We start from the raw sequence: 26650 nt of genomic DNA on the forward strand, positions 1-26650 counted from the left end.
TAAAGCATGTATTATGTCCGTTTATCAGTCTGAATATGTATTTACAACTCCTAGACTTTCAGGGAAGGTCACTGACATTTATTCATTTGATCTCTTTTCCTGTATTTTTCCTTTTCCTTTCCTTTCTTTTTCCTTCCTCCCCCTTCCTTTGTTTACTTTTTTTTTCTTTTAATTCCCATTCAATTATTGCCATGACTGTCAAATAGTAGGTTGATCCTTTTAAAATATCTCTAATAGATTGTCTCTACATCTGAAGGATCTATACTAACACAGTATCATAAGATATGATACTCAGGCCCAGTAAAAGACCAAACAAACTGAAAATGGTCAATTACATCTGAGCAGGAGTCTATGTTTTGTTTATCTGTATTCATTGATTCAGATTAAATTTCTAAAACTAAGCATGCTTATTTTCGTTAAACATGAAGAAATTTCTGTTTCTTTAAAAACACATTCAAGCACAAGTTTGTTGCTTTTGCTTGTTATTTGGTTGAGACATACATAAGTCGTATTGAGATATTAAAATAATGATTGTGCTAAACTGACATTTGAATGTACGAGACGAATCTACTGTTAATGCTCTTTAAAAGGAAGCCTGTGCCTACCTAGAACCTATATTGCACCAGCTTCTAGAATGCTACCTAGAGCAATTATTTAGGTATTAGGCCTTGAGTACAAAGTCGATATGCTCATTACCTTCCCTGTAACCTCAATAATTGAAAAGCACATAGAATAGAGACGCTGAGGCTTGAAGTTCCTTGATCCTCAGCGGCGAGTTCATACCCCAGTTTTCCAGAGCAGAAACGAGGTCGCTCTCTGAGAAAGCACAGGGAAGGGCTCTTAACCATCCCATCTGGCGCTGAGTCCTTTGAGATCTTATTTCCAATTCTATTGTAGTGTTAGAGTAATATAAATCCAGATAGTTTTATGCCTCCCAAACAGTATGAGAAGTTTTTCTTATTTCATTAGCACAGTAAATGACCTTTAATTTGACTCCAAGCCATCAAGTGAGCAAATTTTGTTTCCAATTTTTATATTTGAAAATCATCTGTAGGCAATTTTTTTCCATGAAATGCAAATTGAGTTAGGAAAAGTAATTCTGTCTCAGAAGTTATAACTACAATGAAGAAAAATGGTCGATTGGGTTATGAATTTTGCAAAGGAGTTGTATGGAAGAGTGACTGCTAATAAAAAGCGCGTAGCCAAATCACTATATCTGGAACAATTTTTAACTCGTATTTTGGATAGTAGAACTAAAGAGTTTAGACTCATCCTTCCTTTGGGGAAGAGTCCTTATTAGAAGTTAAAAAGAGGTTCCGGAATCTTTTGTGATAAAGTTTTCACCAGTATGTTAAAAATGTTTTTTTTGAGACGGAGTCTCGCCTGTCAGGCTGAGCGCAGTGGCCGATCTCAGCTCATCAAGCCTCCGCCTCCCAGGTTCACGCCATTCTCCTGCCTCAGCCTCCCGAGTAGCTGGGATTGCAGGCTACTACGCTCAAGAAGTTTTTATTTTTTAGAGACGGTTTCACTGTGTTAGCCAGGGATGGTCTCTGATCTCCTGACCCTGATTCACCTGTCTTGCAGTCCTCCCAAAGTGCGGGATTACAGGCTTGAGCCACCAGCCCGCCAAAATGTAATTTTTTTTTTAAGGTAAAAATGCTAAGCTGTGGTGTATACACTCACTGGTCTGGTTCTCCCCTGGCTACTTTTGAGCTGGATGTACATCTCTAATTTCTAATTTGACCTTGTTTTTCTATTTAATGAAATTGGGAATTTGATCTTGTTCGTCTCACACCACAGGGTAGCATGGAGAACTAACAGAAATGAAGAATGTCAGAGTTTTTCAAACTTCCTGCAAATACAAAATGAGACATCATCACAATCACTTACAGAGGAGGCAACTGAGATCTGCAGAATATAGCAAATTCATTCAATGTTGGTAAATCTAGAAAATGACAAATAAAATTTGAAAATATGTTTTCTTAACTCATCATCTACCATTAACTCATCTTGTTACACCCTTTAGAAAAGCAAATACACTAGAAAATACCATTTGGTACCACAAAACAGTATCTCTTACTCATGAAAAACAACTTTCTTTCTATTTTTTGCAACCTTAATTTCATAATTTTGAGGAACGGGTAGATTTTTGGTCAGTGGATAAGGTTTGTGGTGATTTCTGAGATTTGTGACCTGGCCACCTAAGCAGTGTACACTGTACCTAATTTATAAAAGTAAAGACGCTTTATCCCTCATCCCACCTCCTTCCTGTGAGTCCCAAGGTCCATTATATCATTTTTATGCTGTATGCCTCCTTATAGCTTAGCTTCCTACTTATAAGTGAGAACATACTTTATATTTGGTTTTCTATTCCTGAGTTATTTCACTCTAGGATAATGTTCTCTCCAACTCCATCTAAGTGGCTGTAAAGACCATTATTTCATTCCATTTTATGGTTGAGTAGTATTCCATGGTGTGTGTGTGTGCTTGTTTCTGAGATGGAGTCTCGCCCTGTGGGCCCAAGCTGGAGAGCACGGCACTATCTCTGCTCACTGCAACCTCCTCACGGGTTTGGAGTGGATTCTCACTCAGCCTCCCAAGTAGTTGGGATTACAGGTGCACACCACCACACCCTGGCTTTTTCTTTTTCTTTTTTTTTTGTCTTAGTAGCAATGGCGCTTCACCATATTGGCTGTATTCGGTCTCAAACTCCTGGACCTCTCAGGTGATCCCCCTCGGGCTCCCAGCTCCAAAGTGCTGATTACATGCATGCCTGGCCCCATGGGATTTTAAATATACCACGCTTTTATCCACTTGTTGGCTGATGGGTAATTTAGGTTGGTTCCACGCTTTCTTTGCAATAGTGAATTGTGCTACTATAAAACATGCTTATACATGGCTTTTCATATGACTTATTTTCCTTTAAGCAGACACCCAGTAGTGGGATTGCTGAATCGTTCGTAGTTCTACTTTAGTCTCTTTAAGGAATTCCATAGTTTTTCCAGTGCTTGTGCTATTTCTTATATATCTACTAGCTGCGTAGTGTTCCATTTTCGTTCCTCATCCATGTCAACACTTATTATTTTTTGATTTTTGGATTGTGGCCATTCTTGCAGGGGTATTCCATTGTTGTTTTTAATTTGCATTCCCTGATAATTAGTGGATCTTGTTTCTTTTTTTACGTATGTTTTGTTATTGTTTTAGAGAGTATCTTCTTTTGAATTGTCTATTCAGGGTCCTTTTTGCCCACCTTTTTATGGATTATTTATTTTTTACTTTGCTGATTTGTTTGAGTTCCTTTGAGATTCTGGATATTATCTTTTGTTGACATATAGTTTGTAAGATTTTGTCCTACTCTGTGGATTGCTTGTTTACTCTGTTGACACCTCTCAAGGTGTAGAAACTTTTTATTTTTAATTAGGCCTCATTTATTTATATTTATTCTGTTACATGGCATTTGGATTCTCATCATAAATTTGTTGCCTAATCCAATGTCTAGAAGACCTTTTCCTAATGTTATCTTTCTAAAATTTTTATGGTTGCAGTTCTTGATTTTTAAGTCTTTGATCCATCTTGAGCATTTCTGTTTAAGGTGAGCTGAGCAAGGACCCAGTTTTCTCCTATAGCGGCAGCCAATTATTTCAGCACCGCTTGTTGAATAAGGTGTTCTTTCCCCACTTTTATGTTTTTTTGTAAGCGATGTGCCAAAGATCGCTATTGTAAGTATTTGGCTTTATTTCTGATCATGTATTCCATTGCATTGGTCTATAAAATATTTTCATAATTAAGTAGTACCATGCTGTTTCGGCAACTATAGCTCTGTTGGAAGTCAGGTAATGTAATGCCTCCAGCTTTGTTCTTTTATGCTTAGTATTGTTTTAGTTTCATGTAGACTTTTTGGTTCCATATGAATTAGGATTGTTTTTTCGAAGTTCTGTGAAGAATGATGGTAATATTCTGATGAAAATTATATTTAATCTGTAGATTGCTTTTGGCAGGCAGTCATTTATATTGATTCTAAATTCTATCCATGAGTACGGGATGTGTTTCATGCTTCGCAATTTTCCCCTGATTCTTTCAGCAGTGTTTTGTAACTTTCCTTGTAGTAATCTTTTACCCTGAGTGGGCAGGGATTCCTATGGATTTTGTTGTTGCTGTTGGTTGGTTTTGTTTTGCTTGCTTGCAGCTGCTGTGTGCTGCATTGTGTTCTTAACTGACTCTCAGTCTGGTTGTTGCTGGTGCATAGAGCTACTATCGGTATGGTGATACTGATTTTGCATCCTGAAATGCTGCTAACTTATTTATCAGATCTAGGAGCTTTTGGATGAGTCTTGGGTTTCTAGGTAGCATCATTGGTGAACAACAACAGTCCATCTCTTTCCAATATGGATTGGCTCCTTGTTTGGATTTTTCTGCCAGGACTTCCAGTACCATGCTACTGTGGGTTTGGTCATAGATGATTTTGCCTACTTGAGGAAACCTCTGTGACAATCTTTGCCGAGAGTTTTATTATAAAGATATACATTTCGTCAAGCGCCTTTTGCATCTATTGAGATAATTGAAAAGGATTCTGTTTTAATTACGTTATGTGATATATCACGAGAGGTGTGGAGTCTATGGAGAGAGAGCTTAGAGAATCGAAAAGATGATGTCACTTCTAGGGCCTTACAAGAAAACAATCCTGATAGTCAAACTTAAATGCTTTTCTGAACTCAAGGAAAGAACTGATGGGTAAACAACTAGCATGACATGCAGCAGGATAAGTACTCCAGCAGGGAGAGGTACTGATACCTGAGCACACCATCACAGCATACATGCCAAAGGTCATATAAGGAGTAGTAAGAAGGGTTGGGCTCAGGGCTCAGCACTGCAATCACAGCACTATGGGAGGCTGAGGCAGGCCTATCACCCGACATCGAGGGTCTTATAGACCAACCTGGCCAAAATATCATATAAACCCCACTTACTAAAATGAAAATTCACAGGTGGTGGTAATAGGCCTGTTAATCCCAGATAATTTGGGATGACTGAGGTTTATGAATCACTTCTGCAGTGGAACCCTGAGATGAGGTTGCAGGATTTTGCTATTGTGCCACTGCATCCAGCCTGGGTGTGACAGAGACTCCATCTCAAAAAATAAAAATAAAAAGGAGCAAGAAGATTGGAGCAGACATTTTAATGAATTGCTCAAGATGGAGTGACATATAGGCTGCACACAGTGGCCAAAGTCCTCGGAGGTTTCGAAAGCGTGTTGAGAGAATTAACCTCCCAGCCTCCACTCCCTGCCACACACATTTCCCCCATGCTTTATTTCAGGGATCCCAAAAAGTGGGAATATCAGAAATCATGAGCTGCTTCCCCATTATGTGATGCCCAAGAAGATGGAGCAAAACAGCAGCCACTGTCAAACTCCACAGCATCCAATATCTTCTATGTAGCCCCACCTGTTTACAGACTGGTGAAATGGCAACAAGACGGGAGAGAGGGAACTGCTGGAAATTCCTTCTAGCTTAAAACTGTGGAAATAAAACAGCTCTGAAGGTGCCAGATCCACATGATAGTCCCAGCATTACATACTGATAAGGCCTGGCCAACATGTATGAAGGCCAAACTACATCCCCAGTGCCTGTTGAATACTGCATTGATATTTACTCAGAAACTACAGAGGGTGCTACCCTCCCTGATCCCACATCCACACCAGTGCGCATGGAAGAATAGAAAAGAAAGAAGGAGGCACCTGCGATAAGGTCGTATGATTAGGTTAAAGGACGGCATAGCGCAATACCTGTACCGACTTTTTCTCAAAGTCATAAACCTAAAATGTGTATAACCCTAATGTAAAAGAGCTTCCTTCAAAACATTTTATACAAAACTGATATGAACCAAAGGAGAAATAGGAAGTTAAATTAGCAAATCATATTTGGAGACCCCAACATTCCTCTCACAATTAAAAATAAACAAGTTGGGCAAAACAACAAAACAAATAAAACCAGTGATAGAACACTGATTCTGATTTAATGAGATTTGTTTAATGGACATTCTCCCAATTGTATGTGGAACAACTTCATCTGGGTAGACCAATAAAACACAGTTTGACAAATAGAAAGAAATCACACACAATGTGTGTTCTCAGACTAGAGAGGGATTAAACCAGGAATAAATAACAAAAATTTGTAAATACAATCAATAACAAAATGATATATGAAATGTATCACTTACTTTGAGAATAAAAGATACACCTAAATTACCCATGGATCTAAGAAGAAGAATCAGGAAAATTAATATATTTTAACTAAATAAAAATAAAAATGCAAGATACCAAAGACAATACAAAAGCCAAAGCTGACAAATGGGATCTCACATTAAACTAAAGGGCTTCTGCACAGCAAAAGAAACTACCATCAGAGCTGTAACAGGCATCCTACAGAATGGGAGAAAATTTTGCAATCTACCATCTGATCGGAAGGACTAATATCCAGAACCTACAAGCAAAGAACTCATGACAACTTACATGAAAACAAACAACCCCATCAAAAAGGGCAAAGGATATGAACAGACATTTCTCAAAAGCAATACATTCATACAGCCAATAGACACATGGTAGAAAAAAAATGTTCGTCATCATCAGCCATCAGGAGAAATGTAACCAAAACCACAATGAGATACCCATCTCACACCAAAGAAATGACAACTTTAAAAAGTCAGGAAACAACAGGTGCTGGAGAGGATGTGGAGAAATAGGAACACTTTTAAGACTAATATGGATTGTAAACTAGTTCAACCATTATGGAAAACAGTACATGACATTCCTCAAGGATCTAGAACTAGATGCGTACCATATGACCCAGCCATCCCACATTGCATATACCTAAAGGATAAATCATGCTGCTATAAAAGACACATGCACAATGATATTTATTATGCACTATTCACAATAGCAGCACTTGAATCAACCTAAATGTCCATCAGTGACAGACTGATTAAGAAAAATGTGGCACATATACACCATGGAATACTATGCAGCCATAAAAAGGATGAGCTTGTGTCCTTTGTAGGACATGGATGCAGCTGTTCATCATCATTCTAGCAAGAAACCATCTGGAAGAATGTTCCAAACACTGCATGTTCCTCAATTATAGTGGGAAACTGAACAAATCCAGGATCACTTGGATCAGGGGAAGGGAACCATCACACAATCGGGCCTATTATGGGGAGGGATGGAGGAGGGATTGCATTGGGAGTTATACCTGATGTAAATGACTAGTTGGATGGGTGCTGATGAGCTGATGGGCAGCACACCAACATGCACAGGCATACATATGTAACAAACTCTGTACGCTGTGCACATGTACCCTAGAACTTGTGAAGCGCATACACTACACACACACACACACACACAACACACACACACACACACACAAATAAAATCTAAATAAATAGATTGAAAGATTTAAGATCATTAAGATGTCATTTTCTTCCATTTGATCTGGTCTACAGATTTAATGTAATACCAGTCAAAATGCCAGTAAGATTTCTTTTTTTTTCTTCTTTTTCTTTTGATCTTCCCATTTTCTCTACCCACCAGACTCTGATAACTAACATTCTACTCTCTGCTTCTATGAGTTTGACATTTAAAAATTCCACACATATGTAAGATCATGCACTATTTGTCTTTCTATGTTTGGCTTATTTCACTTAGCATAATGTCCTCAGGATTATCCATGTGTGGCAAATGGCAGGGTCACCTCCTTAAGGCTGAACAGCATTCCATTATGCATATATACTATATACCTTTATACCTTTATCCATTGATGGACACTTGGGTTGATTCCAGGTTTGGCTATTGTGAATAATGCTGCAGTAAACATGGAAGTGCAGATATCCCTTTGAGATCTGGATTTCATTTCCTCTGGGTATATACCCAGAAATGGTATGGCTGGATCATATGGCAGTTTTATATTATTGAGCAACTTCCATACTGTTTTTCATAATAGCTATGCCAACTTACACTCCAAAGAACAGTGTGCAAAGGTTACCTTCTTTTGTATTTTTTTTTTATTATACTTTAAGTTCTAGGGTACATGTCACAACGTACAGGTTTGTTACATAGGTATACATATGCCATGGGTTTGCTGCACCCATCGACTCGTCTTTACATTAGGTATTTCTCCTAATGCTATCCATCCCCCAGCCCCCCACTCCATGACAGGCCCTGGGGTGTGATGTTCCCCACCCTGTGTCTAAGTGTTTTCATTGTTCAGTTCCTACCTTTGAGTGAGAACATGCAGTGTTTGGTTTTCTATCTTTGTGATAGTTTGCTGAGAATGATGGTTTCCAACTTCATCCATGCCCCTGCAAAGGACATGAATTCGTCCATTTTTATGGCTGCATAGTATTCTATGGTGTATATGTGCCACATGTTCCTAATCCAGTCTGTCACTGATGGACATTTGGGTAGATTCCAAGTCTTTGCTATTGTGAATAGTGTGCAATAAACATATGTGTGCATGTGTCTTTATAGTAGCATGATTTATAATCATTTGGATATATACCCAGTAATGGGATGGCTGGGTCAAATGGTATTTCTAGTTCTAGAACCTTGAGGAATTGCCACACTGTCTTCCACAATGGTTGAACTAATTTACAGTCCCACCAACAGTGTCAAAGCGTTCCTATTTCTCCACATCCTCTCCAACACCTGTTGTGTCCTGACTTTTTAATGATTGCCATTCTAACTGGCAGGAGATGGTATCTCATTGTGGTTTTGATTTGCATTTCTCTGATGACCAGTGATGATGAGCATGTTTCCTGTGTCTGTTGGCTGCAAAAACGTCTTCTTTGGAGAAGTGTCTGTTCATATCCTTTGCCCACTTTTTGATGGGATTTTTTTTTTTCTTGCAAATTTGTTTGTCTAAGTTCCTTGTAGATTCTGGATATTAGCCCTTTGTTAGATGGGTAGATTGCAAAGATTTTCTCCCATTCTGTAGGTTGCCTGTTCACTCTGATGGTAGTTTCATTTGCCATGCAGAAGCTCTTTAGTTTAAAGAGATCCCATTTGTCTATTTTGGCTTCTGTTGCCATTGCTTTTGGTGTTTTAGTAATGAAGTCCTTGCCCATGCCTATGTCCTGAATGGTATTGTCTAGGTTTTCTTCTAGGATTTTTATGGTTTTACGTCTAACATTTGAGTCTTCAATACATCTTAAATTAACTTTTACATAAGATGAAAAGAATGGATCCACGTTCAGCTTTCTATATATGGCTAGGCAGTTTTCCCAGCACCATTTATTAAATAGGGGATCCTTTCCCCATTTCTTGTTTTTGTCAGGTTTGTCAAAGGTCAGATGGTTGTAGATGTGTGGTGTTATTTCTGAGGACTCTGTTCTGTTCCATCAGTCTATATCTCTGTTTTGGTACCAGTACTATGCTGTTTTGGTTACTGTAGCCTTGTGGTATAATTTGAAGTCAGGTAACGTGATGCATCTAGCTTTGTTCTTTTTGGTTAGGATTGTTTTTGCAATTGGGCTCTTTTTTGGTTCTATGTGAACTTTAAAGTAGTTTTTTCCAATTCTGTGAAGGAAGTCATTGGTAGCTTGATGGGGATGGCATTGAATTTATAAATCACCTTGGGCAGTATGGCCATTTTCACAAAACTGATTCTTCCTATCCATGAGCATGGAATATTCTTCCATCTGTGTGTGTCCTCTTTTATTTCATTGAGCAGTGGTTTGCAGTTCTCCTTGAAGAGGTCCTTTACATCCCTTGTAAGTTGAATTCCTACGTATTTTATTCTCTTTGAAGCTATTGTGAATGGGAGTTCATTCGTGATTTGGCTCTCTGTTTGTCTGTTACTGGTGTATAAGAATGCTTGTGATTTTTGCACATTAATTTTGTATCCTGAGACTTTGCTGAACTTACTTATCAGCTTAAGGAGGTTTTGGGCTGAGACAATGGGGTTTTCTAAATATACAATCATGTCATCTGCAAACAGGGACAATTTGACTTCCTCTTTTCCTAATTGAATACCCTTTGTTTCTTCCTCTTGCCTGATTGCCCTGTCCAGAATTTCCAACACTATGTTGAATACTAGTGGTGAGAGAGGGCATCCTTGCCTTGTGCTGGTTTTGAAAAGGAATACTTCCAATTTTTGCCCATTCAGTGTGATATTGGCTGTGGGTCTGTCATAAAGAGCTCTTACTATTTTGAGGTACATTCCATCAATACCCAGTTTATTGAGAGATTTTAGCATGAAGTAGTGTTGAATTTTGTCAAAGGCCTTTTCTGCATCTAGTGAGATAATCATGTGGTTTATGTCATTGGATCGGTTTATGTGATGGATTACGTTTATTGATTTGCATACGTTGAACCACCCTTGCATCCCAGGGATGAAGTTGACTTATCATGGTGGGTAAGCTTTTTGATGTGCTGCAGAATTTGGTTTGCCAGTATTTTATTGAGGATTTTTGCATCAATGTTCATCAGGGATATTGGTCTAAAATTCTTTTTTTTTGTTGTGCCTCTGCCAGGCTTTGGTATCAGGAAGATGCTTGCTTCATAAAATGAGTTATGGAGGATTCCCTCTTTTTCTATTGTTTGGAATAGTTTCAGAAGGAATGGTATCAGCTCCTTTTTGTACCTCTGGTAGAATTCGTCTGTGAGTCTGTCTGGTCCTGGACCTTTTTGGTTAGTAGGCTATTAATTATTGCCTCAATTTCAGAGCCTGTTATTTGGTCTATTCATTGGTTCAACTTCTTCTTAGTTTAGTCTTGGGAGGGTGTATGTGTCCAGGAATTCATCCATTTCTTGTAGATTTTCTAGGTTATTTGCATAGAGGTATTTATAGTATTCTCTGATGGTAGTTTGTATTTCTGTGGGATCAGTGGTGATATCTCCTTTATCATTTTTTATTTTGTTTATTTGATTCTTCTCTCTTTTCTTCTTTATTAGTCTTGCTAGCATTCTATCTATTTTGTTGATCTTTTCAAAAACCAGCTCCTGGATTCACTGATTTTTTGAAGGGTTTTTTTTTTTGTGTCCCTGTCTCGTTTGGTTCTGCTTTGATCTTAGTCATATCTTGCCTTCTGCTAGCTTTTGAATTTGTTTGCTCTTACTTTTCTAGTTCTTTAATTGTGATGTTAGGATGTTAATTTTGTATCTTTCCTGCTTTCTTCTGTGGGCATTTAGTGCAATAAATTTCTCTCTACACACTGCTTTAAATGTGTCCCAGAGATTCTGGTACGTTGTGTCTTTGTTCTCATTAGTTTCAAAGAATATCTTTATTTCTGCTTCATTTCGTTATATACCCAGTAGTCATTCAGGAGCAGGTTGTTCAGTTTCCATGTAGTTGTGCGGTTTTGAGTGAGTTTCTTAATCCTGAGTTCTAATTTGATTGCACTGTGGTCTGAGAGGCAGTTTTTTGTGATTTCTGTTTTTTACATTTGCTGAGGAGTGCTTTACTTCCAATTATGTGGTCAATTTTAGAATAAGTGGTATGCGGTGCTGAGAAGAATGCATATTTTGTGGATTTGGGGTGGAGAGTTCTGTAGATGTTTATTAGGTCTGCTTGGTGCAGTTTCTTCATTGCATCAATGGGCTTTACCATTTGGCATGTTTTTGCAGTGGCTAGTACTGGTTGTTCCTTTCTATGTTTAGTTCCTCCTTCAGGAGTTCTCGTAAAGCAGCCCTGGAGGGTGACAAAATCTCTCAGTATTTGCTTGTCTGTAAAGGATTTTATTTCTCCTTCACTTACGAAAGTTAGTGTGGCTGGATATGAAATTCTGGGTTGAAAATTCTTTTTTTAAGAATGTTGAATATGGGCCCCCACTCTCTTCTGGCTTGCAGGGTTTCTGCTGAGAGATCTGCTGTTAGTCTGATGGGCTTCCCTTCCTTGGGTAACCTGACCTTTCTCTCTGGCTGCCCTTAACATTTTTTCCTTCATTTCAACCTTGGTGAATCTGACAGTTATGTGTCTTGGGGTTGCTCTTCTCAAAGAATATCTTTGTGGTGTTCTCTGTATTTTCTGAATTTGAATGTTGGCCTGCCTTGCTAGATTGGGGAAGTTCTGCTGGATAATATCCTGAAGAGTGTTTTCCAACTTGGTTCCATTCTCCCTGTCACTTTCAGGTACACTAATCAAATGTAAGTTTGGTCTGTTCGCATAGTCCCATATTTCTTGGTGGCTTTGTTCATTTTTTTTTACTCTTTTTTCTCTAAACTTCTCTTCTCACTTTATTTCATTAATTTGATCTTCAATCACTGATATCTTTTCTTCCACTTGATCAAATCGGCTATTGAAGCTTGTACATGCATCACAAAGTTCTTGTGCCATGGTTTTCAGCTCCATCAGGTCATTTAAGGTCTTCTTTACACTGTTTATTCTAGTTGGCCATTCGTCTAACCTTTTTTCAAGGTTTTTAGCTTCCTTGCGATGGGTTAGAACATGCTTCTTTAGCTTGGAGAAGTTTGTTATTACCGACCTTCTGAAACCTACTTCTGTCAACTTGTCAAAGTCATTCTCCATCCAACTTTGTTCTGTTGTTGGCAAGGAGCTGCAATCCTTTGGAGGAGAAGAGGTTCTCTGATCATCAGAATTTTCAGTTTTTCTGCTCTGGTTTCTCCCCATCTTTGTGGTTTTATCTACCTTTGGTCTTTGATGTTGGTGACCTACAGATGGGGTTTTGGTGTGGATGTCCTTTTTGTTGATGAGATGTTATACCTTTCTGTTTGTTAGTTTTCCTTCTAACAGTCAGGTTCCTCAGCTGCAGGTCTGTTGGAGTTTGCTGGAGGTCCACTCCAGACCCTGTTTCCCTGGTATCTCTAGCAGAGACTGCAGAACAGCAAATATTGCAGAACAGGAAATATTACTGCCTGTTCCTTCCTCTGGAAGCTTTGTCCCAGAGGGGCACCCACCTGTATGAGGTGTCTGTTGGCCCCTACTGGGAGGTATCTCTTAGTTAGGCTACACGGGGGCGAGGGACCCACTTGAGGAGGCAGTCTGTCTGTTCTCAGAGCTCAAATGCCATGCTGGGAGAACAACTGCTCTCTTCAAAGCTCAGTTGGAAATGCAGAAATCACCCATCTTCTGCATCAATCACACTGGGAGCTGTAGACCAGAGTTGTTCCTATTCGGCCATCTTGGGAAACACTACAGTTTCTCTTTTTTCAACATCTTTGCCAATACTTTCTATCTTTCATCTTTTTGATAATAGCCATCTTAGGTAGGTGTGAGGTGATATCTCACTGTGGCTTTGATTTGAATTTCCCTAATGATTAGTGATGTTGAGCACCTTTTCATATACCTACTGGTCATTTGCAGGCCATTGCCCATTTTTTCATCAGATCACTTTTTTTTTGCTATTTAGTTGTGTACATTTCTTACATATTTCAGACATTAATGTGTGTTAAATATATGGTTTGCAAATAAGTTATTTCATTATGTAGATTGCCTTTTTATTTGCTCAACAACATGAATGAATATTCAATGCAAAGTGAAAGAATCCAGCTCCCCAAAGCTATATTGTATCACTCCACGTACATGACATTCTAAGAAAAGATAGAGAGACATAGGTTGTCAGAATCTGGGAGACAGAGCAAGGTTTAGAAAAAGGAGGCTGCCCAAGACAAATTTTAGGGTGACATGTGTTCTACCCCATACTGTGATGGTGAATACAGGATTTTATGCATTTGTCAAAAACCATTGAACTGTACACCACTTTGTAAACTTTACTGCCTCCAAATTGCAAAGCTCACTGAAAGGGGTGGGGGATAAAGGATGATCTAAGTAACTTTGTAAAGCAATCTACTGACTGGGCACTGTTAAAAATGAAACAAACTGCATAATCTTTACTCTTTTGTTGGCTTTTTTTTGTCAGAGGAGTATGGCTAGCAGTTGTGAGGCAGCTTAACATATATATTAGGGTTGAATGAGTAAGTAACTAAACAGTAGATTATAGGACTCAGTTTTATCCTTGTCAGAGAATGAATTTACAGATAAGCAATAGAGAAGAGCTTAAGTGAACACCTTGGTGTTGGATTACTCAGAAATACCAGTAAAAACTCATGTTTATTTTAATATCTGCATTTTAATATATAAATATTGCTTAATATACTTATAAGTATTCTCTATACAATAATATTGTAATATTATATACTTATTTGTGATTTATAATGCTTAAATTTTGTATTGCTTATTGAATATTGTATTATACTGGAGATACTTCAATTTATGTAAATCTTCCTCATTCTTCTTCAGCAGCTGCTTAGTTTCACATTATGTTTGTACAATATGATACTTCATCAACCAATTAATGAGCTAATTACTGATATACACAATCTTATGGGTATCTTCAGGATAGAGTATAAAATGTAGAGTCACAACTTCAGTGTTTGCATATTTTAAACTTGAACAGTCATTAGCACGTTCTCCTCTGAGAAAATGAGAGAGCTTTTCCCTTTCACTAGAAAATGGTGTGAGAAAATGCTCACACCATTTTCTCCCACTCTTGCAAAAACTGGATATTATGTCCACATCTATGTACCATTTTTGTTATGCTTGACAAAATTGAACTTCGACTAATCTGACTGATACAAAAAGGGATGCTGTTTTACTTTTTTATTTTTTAGTTTTCCTGAATGTGTCCAATTTGCACCATCTCTCTCACAGAGGACAAACAGAAACATCTCACATTACCTAAGAATTATTTTGTGGCATGTGTCTCTCCAGACTTTTGTTACGGTGTCACTACTTGCAAGCTGCGAGTCTGTTTTGAGAACTATCTCCATTTCTCCAAATAAGAACATATCAGAACAGTGACGGTGGTATTATCATTTTATCTAAATATGAAGCTGGTGCTTTTTGTGTTTCACAAATAGTGCTTTTCCGTAACCTTTCCATCAAAGGAGATTTTAGAGAGAACGTATTGATCAACTTTTCCACAGTTCCTATGAACAACCCTAGATGGCGGTGTTACTTGCTTTAGTACCTCTGAATATATCTTTTTGGGCTAGATCAAAATTGGTTCTTAAGTCATAAACCTGAGAATTATATTTCTAAATATTTTTAAAATAAATCACCACACAGTATGGCCTATATTCTCTTAAGTCTTCCGATGTATTCTCTAACTTTTAGTCACAGCTGGAGAACTGACCTTGTACTTTGGTTACTCAGAACACTAGTTTCCAATTTAGTTTAATTGAAACTGCTATGGAAATGTTGAGTCAGTTCTTTAAAAAAAATCTTGTATATCTGTCTTTCCTCCTATTGCAGAACATGCATAACTAGTGGATATGTTAATGAAAATGCATCTGTTTTAGAGCTCATCTTAAGAGTTTAGGTTCTTTTGTGTGTTATAAACTGTGAATATGAGTATGCCAGCAGCATACAATGTAGCTGGAGTGATATTTCAATGAATTTCACTTCCTTTTGAGTGTAGGCTATTTGAAGTCTATATACACTTATTTTCAAATATAACCTTTACCTAAAAATGTAATAATAAAAATCGATTTCTTTTGGTGTTTTAGACATGAAGTCTTTGCCCATGCCTATGTCCTGAATGGTACTACCTAGGTTTTCCTCTAGGGTTTTTATGGTATTAGGTCTAACATTTAAGTCTCTAATCCATCTTGAATTAATTTTCGTATAAGGAGTAAGGAAAGGATCCAGTTTCAGCTTTCTACTTATGGCTAGCCAATTTTTCCAGCACCATTTATTAAATAGGGAATCCTTTCCCCATTTCTTGTTTCTCTCAGGTTTGTCAAAGATCAGATGGCTGTAGATGTGTGGTATCATTTCTGAGGGCTCTGTTCTGTTCCATTGGTCTATAGCTCTGTTTTGGTACCAGTGCCATGCTGTTTTGGTTACTGTAGCCTTGTAGTATAGTTTGAAGTCAGGTAGCGTGATGCCTCCAGCTTTGTTCTTTTGACTTAGGATTGTCTTGGCAATGCGAGCTCTTTTTTGGTTCCATATGAACTTTAAAGCAGTTTTTTCCAATTCTGTGAAGAAACTCATTGGTAGCTTGATGGGGATGGCATTGAATCTATAAATTACCTTGGGCAGTATGGCCATTTTCACGATATTGATTCTTCCTATCCATGAGCATGGTATGTTCTTTCATTTGTTTGTGTCCTCTTTTATTTCACTGAGCAGTGGTTTGTAGTTCTCCTTGAAGAGGTCCTTGACATCCCTTGTAAGTTGAATTCCTAGGTATTTTATTCTCTTTGAAGCAATTGTGAATGGAAGTTCATTCATGATTTGGCTCTCTGTTTGTCTGTTACTGGTGTATACGAATACTTGTGATTTTTGCACATTAATTTTGTATCCTGAGACTTTGCTGAAGTTGCTTATCAGCTTAAGGAGATTTTGGGCTGAGACAATGGGGTTTTCTAAATATACAATCATGTCATCTGCAAACAGGGACAATTTGACTTCTTCTTTTCCTAACTGAATACCCCTGATTTCTTTCTCTTGCCTAATTGCCCTAGCCAGAACTTCCAACACTATGTTGAATAGGAGTGGTGAGAGAGGGCATCCCTGTCTTGTGCCAGTTTTCAAAGGGAATTTTTCCAGTTTTTGCCCAGTCAGTATGATATTGGCTGTGGGTTTGTCATAAATAGCTCTTATTATTTTGAGATATGTTCCATCAATACCGAATTTATTGAGCGTTTTTAGCATGAAGGGCTGTTGAATTTTGTCAAAAGCCTTTTCTGCATCTATTGAGATAATCATGTGGTTCTTGTCTTTGGTTCTGTTTATATGCTGGATTATGTTTATTGATTTGCGAATGTTGAACCAGCCTTGCATCCCAGGGATGAAGCCCACTTGATCATGGTGGATAAGCTTTTTGATGTGTTGTTGAATCCGGTTTGCCAGTATTTTATTGAGGATTTTTGCATCGATGTTCATCAGGGATATTGGTCTAAAATTCTCTTTTTTTGTTGTGTCTCTGCCAGGCTTTGGTATCAGGATGATGTTGGCCTCATAAAATGAGTTAGGGAGGATTCCCTCTTTTTCTATTGATTGGAATAGTTTCAGAAGGAATGGTACCAACTCCTCCTTGTACCTCTGGTAGAATTCAGCTGTGAATCCATCTGGTCCTGGACTTTTTTTGGTTGGTAGGCTATTAATTATTGCCTCAATTTCAGAGCCTGCTATTGGTCTATTCAGGAAAAGCCAAAATTGACAAATGGGATCTCATTAAACTAAAGAGCTTCTGCACAGCAAAAGAAACTACCATCAGAGCGAACAGGCATCCTACAGAATGGGAGAAAATTTTTGCAATCTACTCATCTGACAAAGGACTAATATCCAGAACCCACAAAGAACTCAAACAAATTTACAAGAAAAAAACAAACAACCCCATCAAAAAGTGGGCAAAGGATATGAACAGACATTTCTCAAAAGAAGACATTCATACAGCCAACAGACACATGAAAAAATGCTCGTCATCACTGGCCATCAGAGAAATGCAAATCAAAACCACAATGAGATACCATCTCACACCAGTTAGAATGGCAATCTTTAAAAAGTCAGGAAACAACAGGTGCTGGAGAGGATGTGGAGAAATAGGAACACTTTTACACTGTTGGTGGGATTGTAAACTAGTTCAACCATTATGGAAAACAGTATGGCGATTCCTCAAGGATCTACAACTAGATGTACCTTTATCTTTCTTTATAGTGGGATTGATACTCAGGGTATTAGTAGCATCCTCAGAATCAGGACATACAGGTGGACTCAGTTTCATGGAGCAATCAAGGGAATGATCCAGTGACGCATGTTTGTTTGTGTGCCATGCACAACTATTTCAACAGCCACTGTTTTTGACATTAGTGTTTGGCAGGGAGACCAAAAAATGAACTTTTGATTGATTTAGAATAATTTGCCTGTCTCCTCCGGGATTTGTGAGGTTCAGTCTTCATACATACTTTCATATCCCTCCTTTGCCATGTCTAACCCCGATTCTTTACTGCATATTGGGGAAGATGCTCTGTTTTGGTTACTTCATTAATCCAGTTTGTGTGTCATTCTTTCCACTCTTAAATGAACACAGTCATATAGCCTGCTTTTTTGGTAGTATCTGGGTCATTTTAGCATTGTTATTATAATCATCCTTATTTTCATCACCTGAACCCTTAAAAAACAGTCACTGTTTACATTGCAAAAAGTAAACCAGCGCTATGTCCATAGAAACCACAACACAAAAGCAAAGATGGGCTGTTGAGGATGGCAACACATTTAAACTACAGACTTAAGTCCCATCACAGGAGTGATGCAACAATGGGAAGTCCGTTGTTGGAGACCACAAATCATGGTTGCCAACTTCAGCAGCAAGTAGAGAAAAAAAAAAAAAAAAAAAACAGTGGAAAAAAGACTATTGAAGGCAGATAATTCTATGCCATTGAATTGACACTAAAATTAGCATTGCTTTCAACCCCTATTTTGGGAGCTTCTCCTACGAGGGTGTTGTACTTTAACCCCTATTTTCTGCATTATTTGTTGAAAACAGGACTTTTCTCAGGGAGGGAAGTGTAAAGACTTGGGATGTGAAACTTTCAGTGATAAAACTGGGATGGCTCAGGCAAACCAGGATAGTAAATCCTCCCGGCTAACAGGACAGCCAGCACCAACCACCCAGCATGAGATGAGCACTCAGAGCTGTGCTGTCCAAGTCAAGCCTTTCAGGACTGCACCATCAGCAATATGTGACGATAGCTGGATCCCAAGCCAGATCTGCTGGGCTGAGCCTAATCAATCCATAGAACTGTGAGATATGGCTATTGTTGCTGCTGGTATTAAGTTTTGGGATAACTCATTAACAAGCAGTAGGTACACATAGGAAGAGGATCCTAGGAACAGAAAGTGTCTTGTTATGACAAGCATCACACAAGAGTATGAGCCATTGCTTTGCAGAGAGCAAATCTCCTGGATGCACACAAATTAGATGCTTTCTTGATATGGCAGCTCTTTGGTTCTGAGACATGACCACATTCACTCAAGACCAGTCTTTTGTAGGACACAGAGAGTAACTAGTTGTATGCTGTGAACACTTGCAATAGCATAGCCACAGCAAAACTCTGTTTTATAAAAGGCATAGAGTGGCAAGTGGGTAAAAGCATTTTTAATGACATTGTTGAAGAAATAAAATCAGGCAATGGCAGAGCTCCAAGTTAGGTGATACAGGCAAGTCATCAATGAATTCAAATGTGTATTTAGTTATATGAACAATGGGTGCCAAGTGCCTGCTCTGGATTAAGCATTGCGTCTGCTGTTGAGGATGAAAAGAAACTTAAAACAAAATTCCCTTCCCCTGGAGAACTGTTAGGCTAACCAAGAAAGAGGATGCAAATAAACACTTGCCATACTGTAAGCTTAACCCACAGGGTATGCGGAAGCCAGGAAGAGCATTGGCTGATGCACAAGCCCCCGCCTTTGAGTTTTGTGATGGCATCCCCAATGCTTAATCTCTGGGTGTCAGCAAACTGGGATCAGCCTGCTGACCTTTCAGGACCGTTTGATGATGAAATGAGACAATTTATAGGAAATCTTTCAGGGTCGTGTTTTGGAAACTCTAGATTCATAAGTATAAGTCATCTTCCCCTCTTCCTACATTTTATTAAAGTTTCAAAGTCAATTTCTCCACGTCAGATGTTGGCAGTGAATGTAGGTAATATGCCCTTTGGTGGGTGCAGTGGCTCATGCCTGTAGTCCCAGTACTTTTGGAAGTAGAGAAGGGGTTATTGCTTGAGCCCAGAACTTTGAGACCAGTCTGGGCAATATAGCAAGACCCCATCTCTACAAAACATACACAAAATTAGCTGGTTGTGGGCTCTGAGACCAGCCTGGGCAGTATAGCAAGATCCCATCTCTACAAAACATACACAAAATTGGCTGATTGTGGTAGAATTCACCTGTAGTTGCAGCTACTTGGGAGGCTGAAGTGGGAGGATCACCAGAGTGTGGGAGGTGGAGGATGCAGTAAGCCATGATCATTTCCCTGCACTCCAGCCTGGGTGACAGAGTAAAACCCTATGTTAAAAAAAAAAAAAAAAAAAAAAAAAAAAAAAAACTGACCCTTTGTCTCATGGTGTGTGGGAAGGAGGCACATATACCATTTCCTTTTTGATGACTCACAGTGAACATCGACAATGGAAAGCTCTAAGGATTTCTGTAATTTTGAAAAAGAACAATTTAACGCTGTTTCACCTAGCATTTCTGGAATTTGTTTTACCATTGCATTCTTTTCTCAGGAAACACCTTTTAACTGCCCATGACGTACATTTTGTAAAAAGCTACCGTCCCTGATAACCTACTTGAGTGAATAAAAATATTTTCACCAATGCTTAGGCAGTTCCTAGAATGATAACACCGCATGTTCTCACTCATAGGTGGGAACTGAACAATGAGATCACTTGGACTCGGGAAGGGGAACATCACACACCGGGGCCTATCATGGGGAGGGGGGAGGGGGGAGGGATTGCATTGGGAGTTATACCTGATGTAAATGACGAGTTGATGGGTGCAGCACACCAACAAGGCACAAGTATACATATGTAACAAACCTGCACGTTATGCACATGTACCCTACAACTTACAGTATAATAATAAAAAAAAAATTAAAAAAAAAAAAAAAAAAAAGAATGGCTACAGATCTGGTGAGGGCTGACACACTGTGGACATGGCACAGATGATTGCAGTTGTAGGAGAGAGACTATCTAAAACAGACATGAAGGAACATCAATGCTTAAAACTTTTGGCTTCATGGCTGGGTGCAGTGGCTCACACTTCTAATCCCAGTACTTTGGGAGGCCAAGGTGAGCGGATCACGAGGAAAGGAAGGACATCGAGACCATCCTGGCCAACATGGTGAAAACCCGTCTCTACTAAAAACACAAAAATTAGCTGGGCATGGTGGCGCATGACTGTAATCCCAGCTACTCAGGAGGCTGAGGCAGGAGAATCACTTGAACCTGTGAGGCAGAGGTTGCAGTGAGCCAAGATCGCACCACTGCACTCCAGCCTGGCAACAGAGCTAGACTCTGTCTAAAAAACAAAACAAAACAAAACAAACATACAATAAACACTTTTGGCTTCACATAAAACATTGCTTCTGGAATTCAAGGCTTCACTATCTTGAATCAGAGGCTATTTTAGACAATAACCTAGACAATTAGGAATAGAGTGCTCCTTCTGCAGTGCAATTTGGTCGCTGTCTAAAGCAACCATGCAGCATTCGATGCATTCATATTGCAAGTGAGACAGCAGAAGGAATCTCCCATCAGTACTATTTTCAACATCAGAAATGAAATAAAACACTACAGCAATAACTAAATGAACTGTACTCCAAAAGGAGAGGAAATAAGGTTATTACTACTTGCAGATGATACCATGGTTCTTTGGAAAACTGTGGGGAAAAATTAGAAAACTACTACAACTAATAATTGAGTGCAGTAAAATGTGGTTAGTTAAAAATAAATATACAAAGATAAATAACTTTTCAAAGTAGAAGTCATAAACATATAAAATTAGGTAAGGAAATTATTCTTTTCAGAGTAGTAGAGAAGTGTAAAATAGGTAAAATTCCATATATATGAGGCCTACATGAAAAAAAAAAAACCTAAAAAATGTCCCTTAAAATAGCTGGCACTTCTGGATGAAAGGTTTGGGTTCTAGGCCAAGGTGTGAGAATGGTGGGAAGCAGAGCATGTGGACGTGGGCCAGCACTGGGTGTGCTCATGGGTATATGACAAGGAAGCCAGTGTGGCCCCAGGAAAGAATTCCAACCAGTGCCCTCATCAGGTAGGGTGTCCTAAGCCAGAGGGTGGGAAGATATTTTTTCTCTCTCAGTGTGAAGAGTAGAATAGTGTGGTTCTCACAGGAATTAGCATTCAATTTTCTTTTAGAGGATTGCGCTACTTTGGGTGTAGGAATCACGGGCAGGGAAATGCCAGAGTGGACACAGGGAGAACTTACCAGAGGGCAGTCCAGGAGCCCAGGTGGGACAAGGGTGTTGGCGTCACCCTGGGTGCTGGCATGCAGGGGGTGAGAGTGCTCACACAAAAAGGCAAAGTGTGTCACAGTGGCATGGGGAAACAGCTAACCTTTGCACATTTATTTATTCATGTTAATATTGCGTTAATATTACACTTTATACACTTCAAATGGATGGAAGATTTCAAGGTTTGGTCTGAGCTAACCTCTGCCAAGTGTAAGGGCATGGTGGGAAGATTTCTAGGAAAGATACTTAAAAGAGGATCTTTTAATCCTTAAAAAGCTTATCCTGCTTCTTCACCTGCCCACTCTACTCCATTTCCTCCTGCTGATTATCAGGGGAAACCCCACCCCTGATATTTAACGTGCGTTCTTTTCTATTTCCCTAAGCATCTTGGCTTGTCTGATAAATAAAGGGAAAGAGTATAAAAGAGAAAAATTTTAAAGCTGGATGTCTGGGGGAGACATCACACCTCAGCAGGTTCTGTGATGCTCCCGGAGCTGTAAAACCAGCAAATTTTTATTAGCGATTTTCAAAAGGGGAGGGAGTGCACGAATAGGGTGTGGGTCACAGAGATCACATGCTTCACAAGGTAATAAAATATCACAAAGCCAGTGGAGGCAGGGCGAGATCACAGGACCACAGGATGGGGCAAAATTAAAATTGCGAATGAAGTTTCAGGCATGCATTGTCATTGATAACATCTTATCAGGAGACAGAGTTTGAGAGCAGACAACCTGTCTGACTACAATTTATTAGGTGGGAATTTCCTCGTCCTAATAAGCCCGGGAGCGCTACAGGAGACCGGGGCTTATTTCATCCCTTGGCTTTGACTGTAAAAGACAGCTGCCTCCAAAGGGGCCGTTCATAGACCTACCCTCAGGAGCACATTCTCTTTCTCAGGGATGCTCCTTGCTGAGAAAAAGAATTCAGCAATATTTCTCCTATTTGCTTTTGAAAAAAAGAGAAATATGGCTCTGTTCTGTCCGGCTCACTGGCAGTCAGACTTCAAAGTTATCTCTCTTGTTCCCTGAACATTGCTGTTATCCTGTTCTTTTTTCAAGGTGCGGAGATTTCATATTGTTCAAACACACATGCTCTACAAACAATTTGTGCAGTTAACGCAATCATCTCAGGGTCCTGAGGCGGCATACATCCTCCTCAGTTTACGAAGATGATGGGATTAAGAGATTAAAGTAAAGAAAGGCATAGGAAATCACAAGAGTATTGATTGGGGAAGTGATAAGTGTCCATGAAATCTTCACAATTTATGTTCTTCTGCCATGGCTTCAGCTAGTCCCTCCGTTCGGGGTCCCTGACTTCCCACACCAGCTGATGTTGTGGAAGGTAGATGTGATGGCTGGAACTCTGGCTGCTGTGTTTGTTTATGAGGGACTCCTAAATGTGGAAGCGACATGCTGGAGATGGTGGTCAGGAAGATAGATGCCTGGGCCCCGAAACTGCCATCTGAGCACTCTCAGAATTGCCTTCTCTCAGAATTCCTTCACTCAACCAATAATTAAATTTCTGTCTTGGTTGAACCACCCATATTTTAGTTTTTCCTGACACTCACAGGAAAAAAAGATGATTGACTGATATAGTGGGTAATTAGTTTTAGGTGATTTTATATATCAATAGCCAAAAAGAAAAACTGCTTTTTTCTAAATCCCAAGCAAAGGACATGCCAAAAAATTTCAGAGTTGTAAATAGACAAAAATATAAAATATATTCAATCCCATTCTTAGCTAAAAGTTTCTACTCACAGAAAAAATATTTTTTAATGAAGTCTATAAATACATGCTTAACTGAAAATTTCAAGATTAGAAAGAATGCAGGATTATTATTAAGAGAGCATTTTGTTATAAACTCCTAAGAGGGCAACTTTCAATACCGAACTTCCTCAGAAATTGTTTTCTTTTTCATTCAATAATGTTGTATCTGTTGAATATCCTAAAGATATATAATAATCCCCTTTTATCTGCAGCAGGTATGTTCTCAGATCCCCAGTGGATGCATGAAAGCCTTATATATACTAAGTTTTTTCCCCATACATACATACCTGTGATAAAGTTTAACTTATAAATTAGATACTCTAAGATATTAATAAAAATAATAATAAAATAGAACAACTATAGCAATACACTATAATAAAAATTATGTGAATGAGGTCTCTCTCAAAATATCTTGTATGTAATATTTTTGACTGTAGTTGATCATGAGTAACTGAAATCACAGAAAGCAAACTGTGGATAAAGGGAGAGAGATTACTGTAATATTTATGAACTTAACCTGTGACTGCATTATTTAAGTGGAAGAACTAGAAATAAATGCAATGTTTAACATTGAAAATTAATTAAATATTTGGTTCTTCTGTTCAATGAAATATGATGTTGCTATTACACATATTGTAGAAAAAATATTAGTGAAGTAGAAAGATTTTCAAAATATGTTATGAAGGTAGAAATGAAGATTAAAAACATAAGGTTTTCGTTTTTGTCATTCTGTTAAAATATAACTAAAATTTCCCTAATCTCTTATTTTATACTCTATGCCATAGTAGTACCCTGATAATTCCTTCTCTCTCTCTCATCTCTTCCCCTTTCATATCCCAAATTACTGAACTATTTGTAATATGTGATTTTCTATTATAATTGTTTCTACCTCCCTGTAGTTTATTCTTGCTAGCCCAGTGAAACCTGACCTTTGTTCCTGACATTTTGGTAAAAATTTCCTTGTTCTCAGGAGACTTCTGAGAGATAATTTTTTTCCCCACTTCTCTTTCTTACCCAACTATCTTCTGAGATCTCTGGCTATGTGTTCATCCCTGAGCTTGGGCTAACCCTGTCTGCCAATTGCAGATAATCTCTGCCTTGGTTCATGCTGGTTGCTCCTCCTGGGATGGCTTCTTTTACTGCAACTCAGTTTAAATGAAGATCACCTTGCTTGGAAATATTTAGATTTGGATGCCTCTTGCAGATGAGAGTAGGAGGGGATTCGATTTCAGGCTTGCCCCATGGGAAGACAAGCAAGATGGCAAAGATGATGAGTTCAGTTTTTTGGATGGAGATCTCAAGAGAAGTGTCCACAGGCAACATGAATTATGGCTCTTGAGCTCTGGCAAAAGGTCAAAACTGGAGATATAGGTCCGTTATAAGGTATAGAGAAGTTATAGCAAACAGAGGGAATGAGTTCATCTGGAGAGAGACCCAGAAGAGAAGAAGGCTGAGAACAGAACCTGAAGAACTAGTCTATCAAGGATCAAGCTGGAGAGAAGGATAGAAAAACAGAAAAAGAGAATTGCAAGAGTTCTGTCTTCTGGTGAAGGAAAATAAGGAAAGATACTGAGACAGACAGATACACACTGACAGAGGCTGACAAGCATGAGGTTGCAGAGAGGATGCTGGGTGTGGCAATTTTCAAGTGCAAATATAGGATGGCTTATGCTGCTCGAAATCACTCTGAATTTCTAAAGAGTACCTGTTGTTTGGTGCATGCTGTGGATGCCAAAAAGCTAAAATGTACAGTTTAAACATCTTATGTGAAAATTGATAAATACATTTCATAAGTTTTAGGGAATTTTTGGCAAATGTCCCTGCTATTTCATCTACCCAAGTAGTAGCACAAAATTTGTATTGTATGATTGAAAACATCTGAACCATAAAGTTTAATGTAGAATAACAGGCATTCAAAGTAAGTTATTAATTGTATTCTTACGGAAACTAGAGTGTACCATACATTTTCTGCTCTTTAAGAGTAGAAACCAAAATTTGCTATCTTGACTTTGATTGGTACCAGCGAGGGAAACCTTTCAAAGTCTACACAGAAATCTGATCCTGGTGTTTGCTATTTTTGAGACATTGGACAAGTTACCTGTAAGTCAGTTTTATTGTCTGTAAAATGGGGATAAAAAATTATCTCCTGCCAAGATAAATAGTTTTTGTTGTTGTTGTTGTTGTTGTTTTTTAAACAATAAAACGGGCATGTGAGCATGAAAGAGCATTGCAATCTGTAAGATGTTCTTCCAGGAATTCTTGCATTCTAGTAAAATCAGAACACTTCTGGTAATAGAATTTTTGACATTTTGAGGAAAGATATTTTAGGATATGTGCAAAAAGAACACTGTCTCTTTGCTAATTACATCATGGATTCTTTTTTTTTTTTTTTTGCATTCAGATTTTGCTTGAATATCAATAGACAAGAGAAGCAGGTGGTTCAGGCACTTGTCTAGTGAGTGGAACACTGAAAGAAGCAAGGAGCCGGCAGGACGCTCTCCTGTGCAATTGGTCAGGAGCCCATTTGGCTGGTGCCAAGGGTTTGTTCTCAATGACAAGACAAATACAGAAATGGAAAGTGGTTACAAGCTTCTATAGCAATTTGACATTGTATCTTATAAAAAGTAAATATCAGTCTACATCAAATAGGAAATTAAAAACAAAAACAATTGGGTACTAGGCTACTAAGCTTAGTACCCAGGTGGCAAAATAATCGGTACGACAAACCCGCATGACACAAGTTTACCTATGTAGCAGACCTGAACATGTACCCCGAACCTGAAATAAATTTTTTTAAATAAACAAAACAAAACAAAAAAATACATCTTTTTCTTCATCACGGGTAATTTGAGAAGCACTAGTGTAAGGAAAAAATAATAATAAATACTGCATTA

The sequence above is a fragment of the Papio anubis genome, chromosome 4 (assembly GCF_008728515.1).
Source record: "Papio anubis isolate 15944 chromosome 4, Panubis1.0, whole genome shotgun sequence".
Taxonomy (NCBI): domain Eukaryota; kingdom Metazoa; phylum Chordata; class Mammalia; order Primates; family Cercopithecidae; genus Papio; species Papio anubis.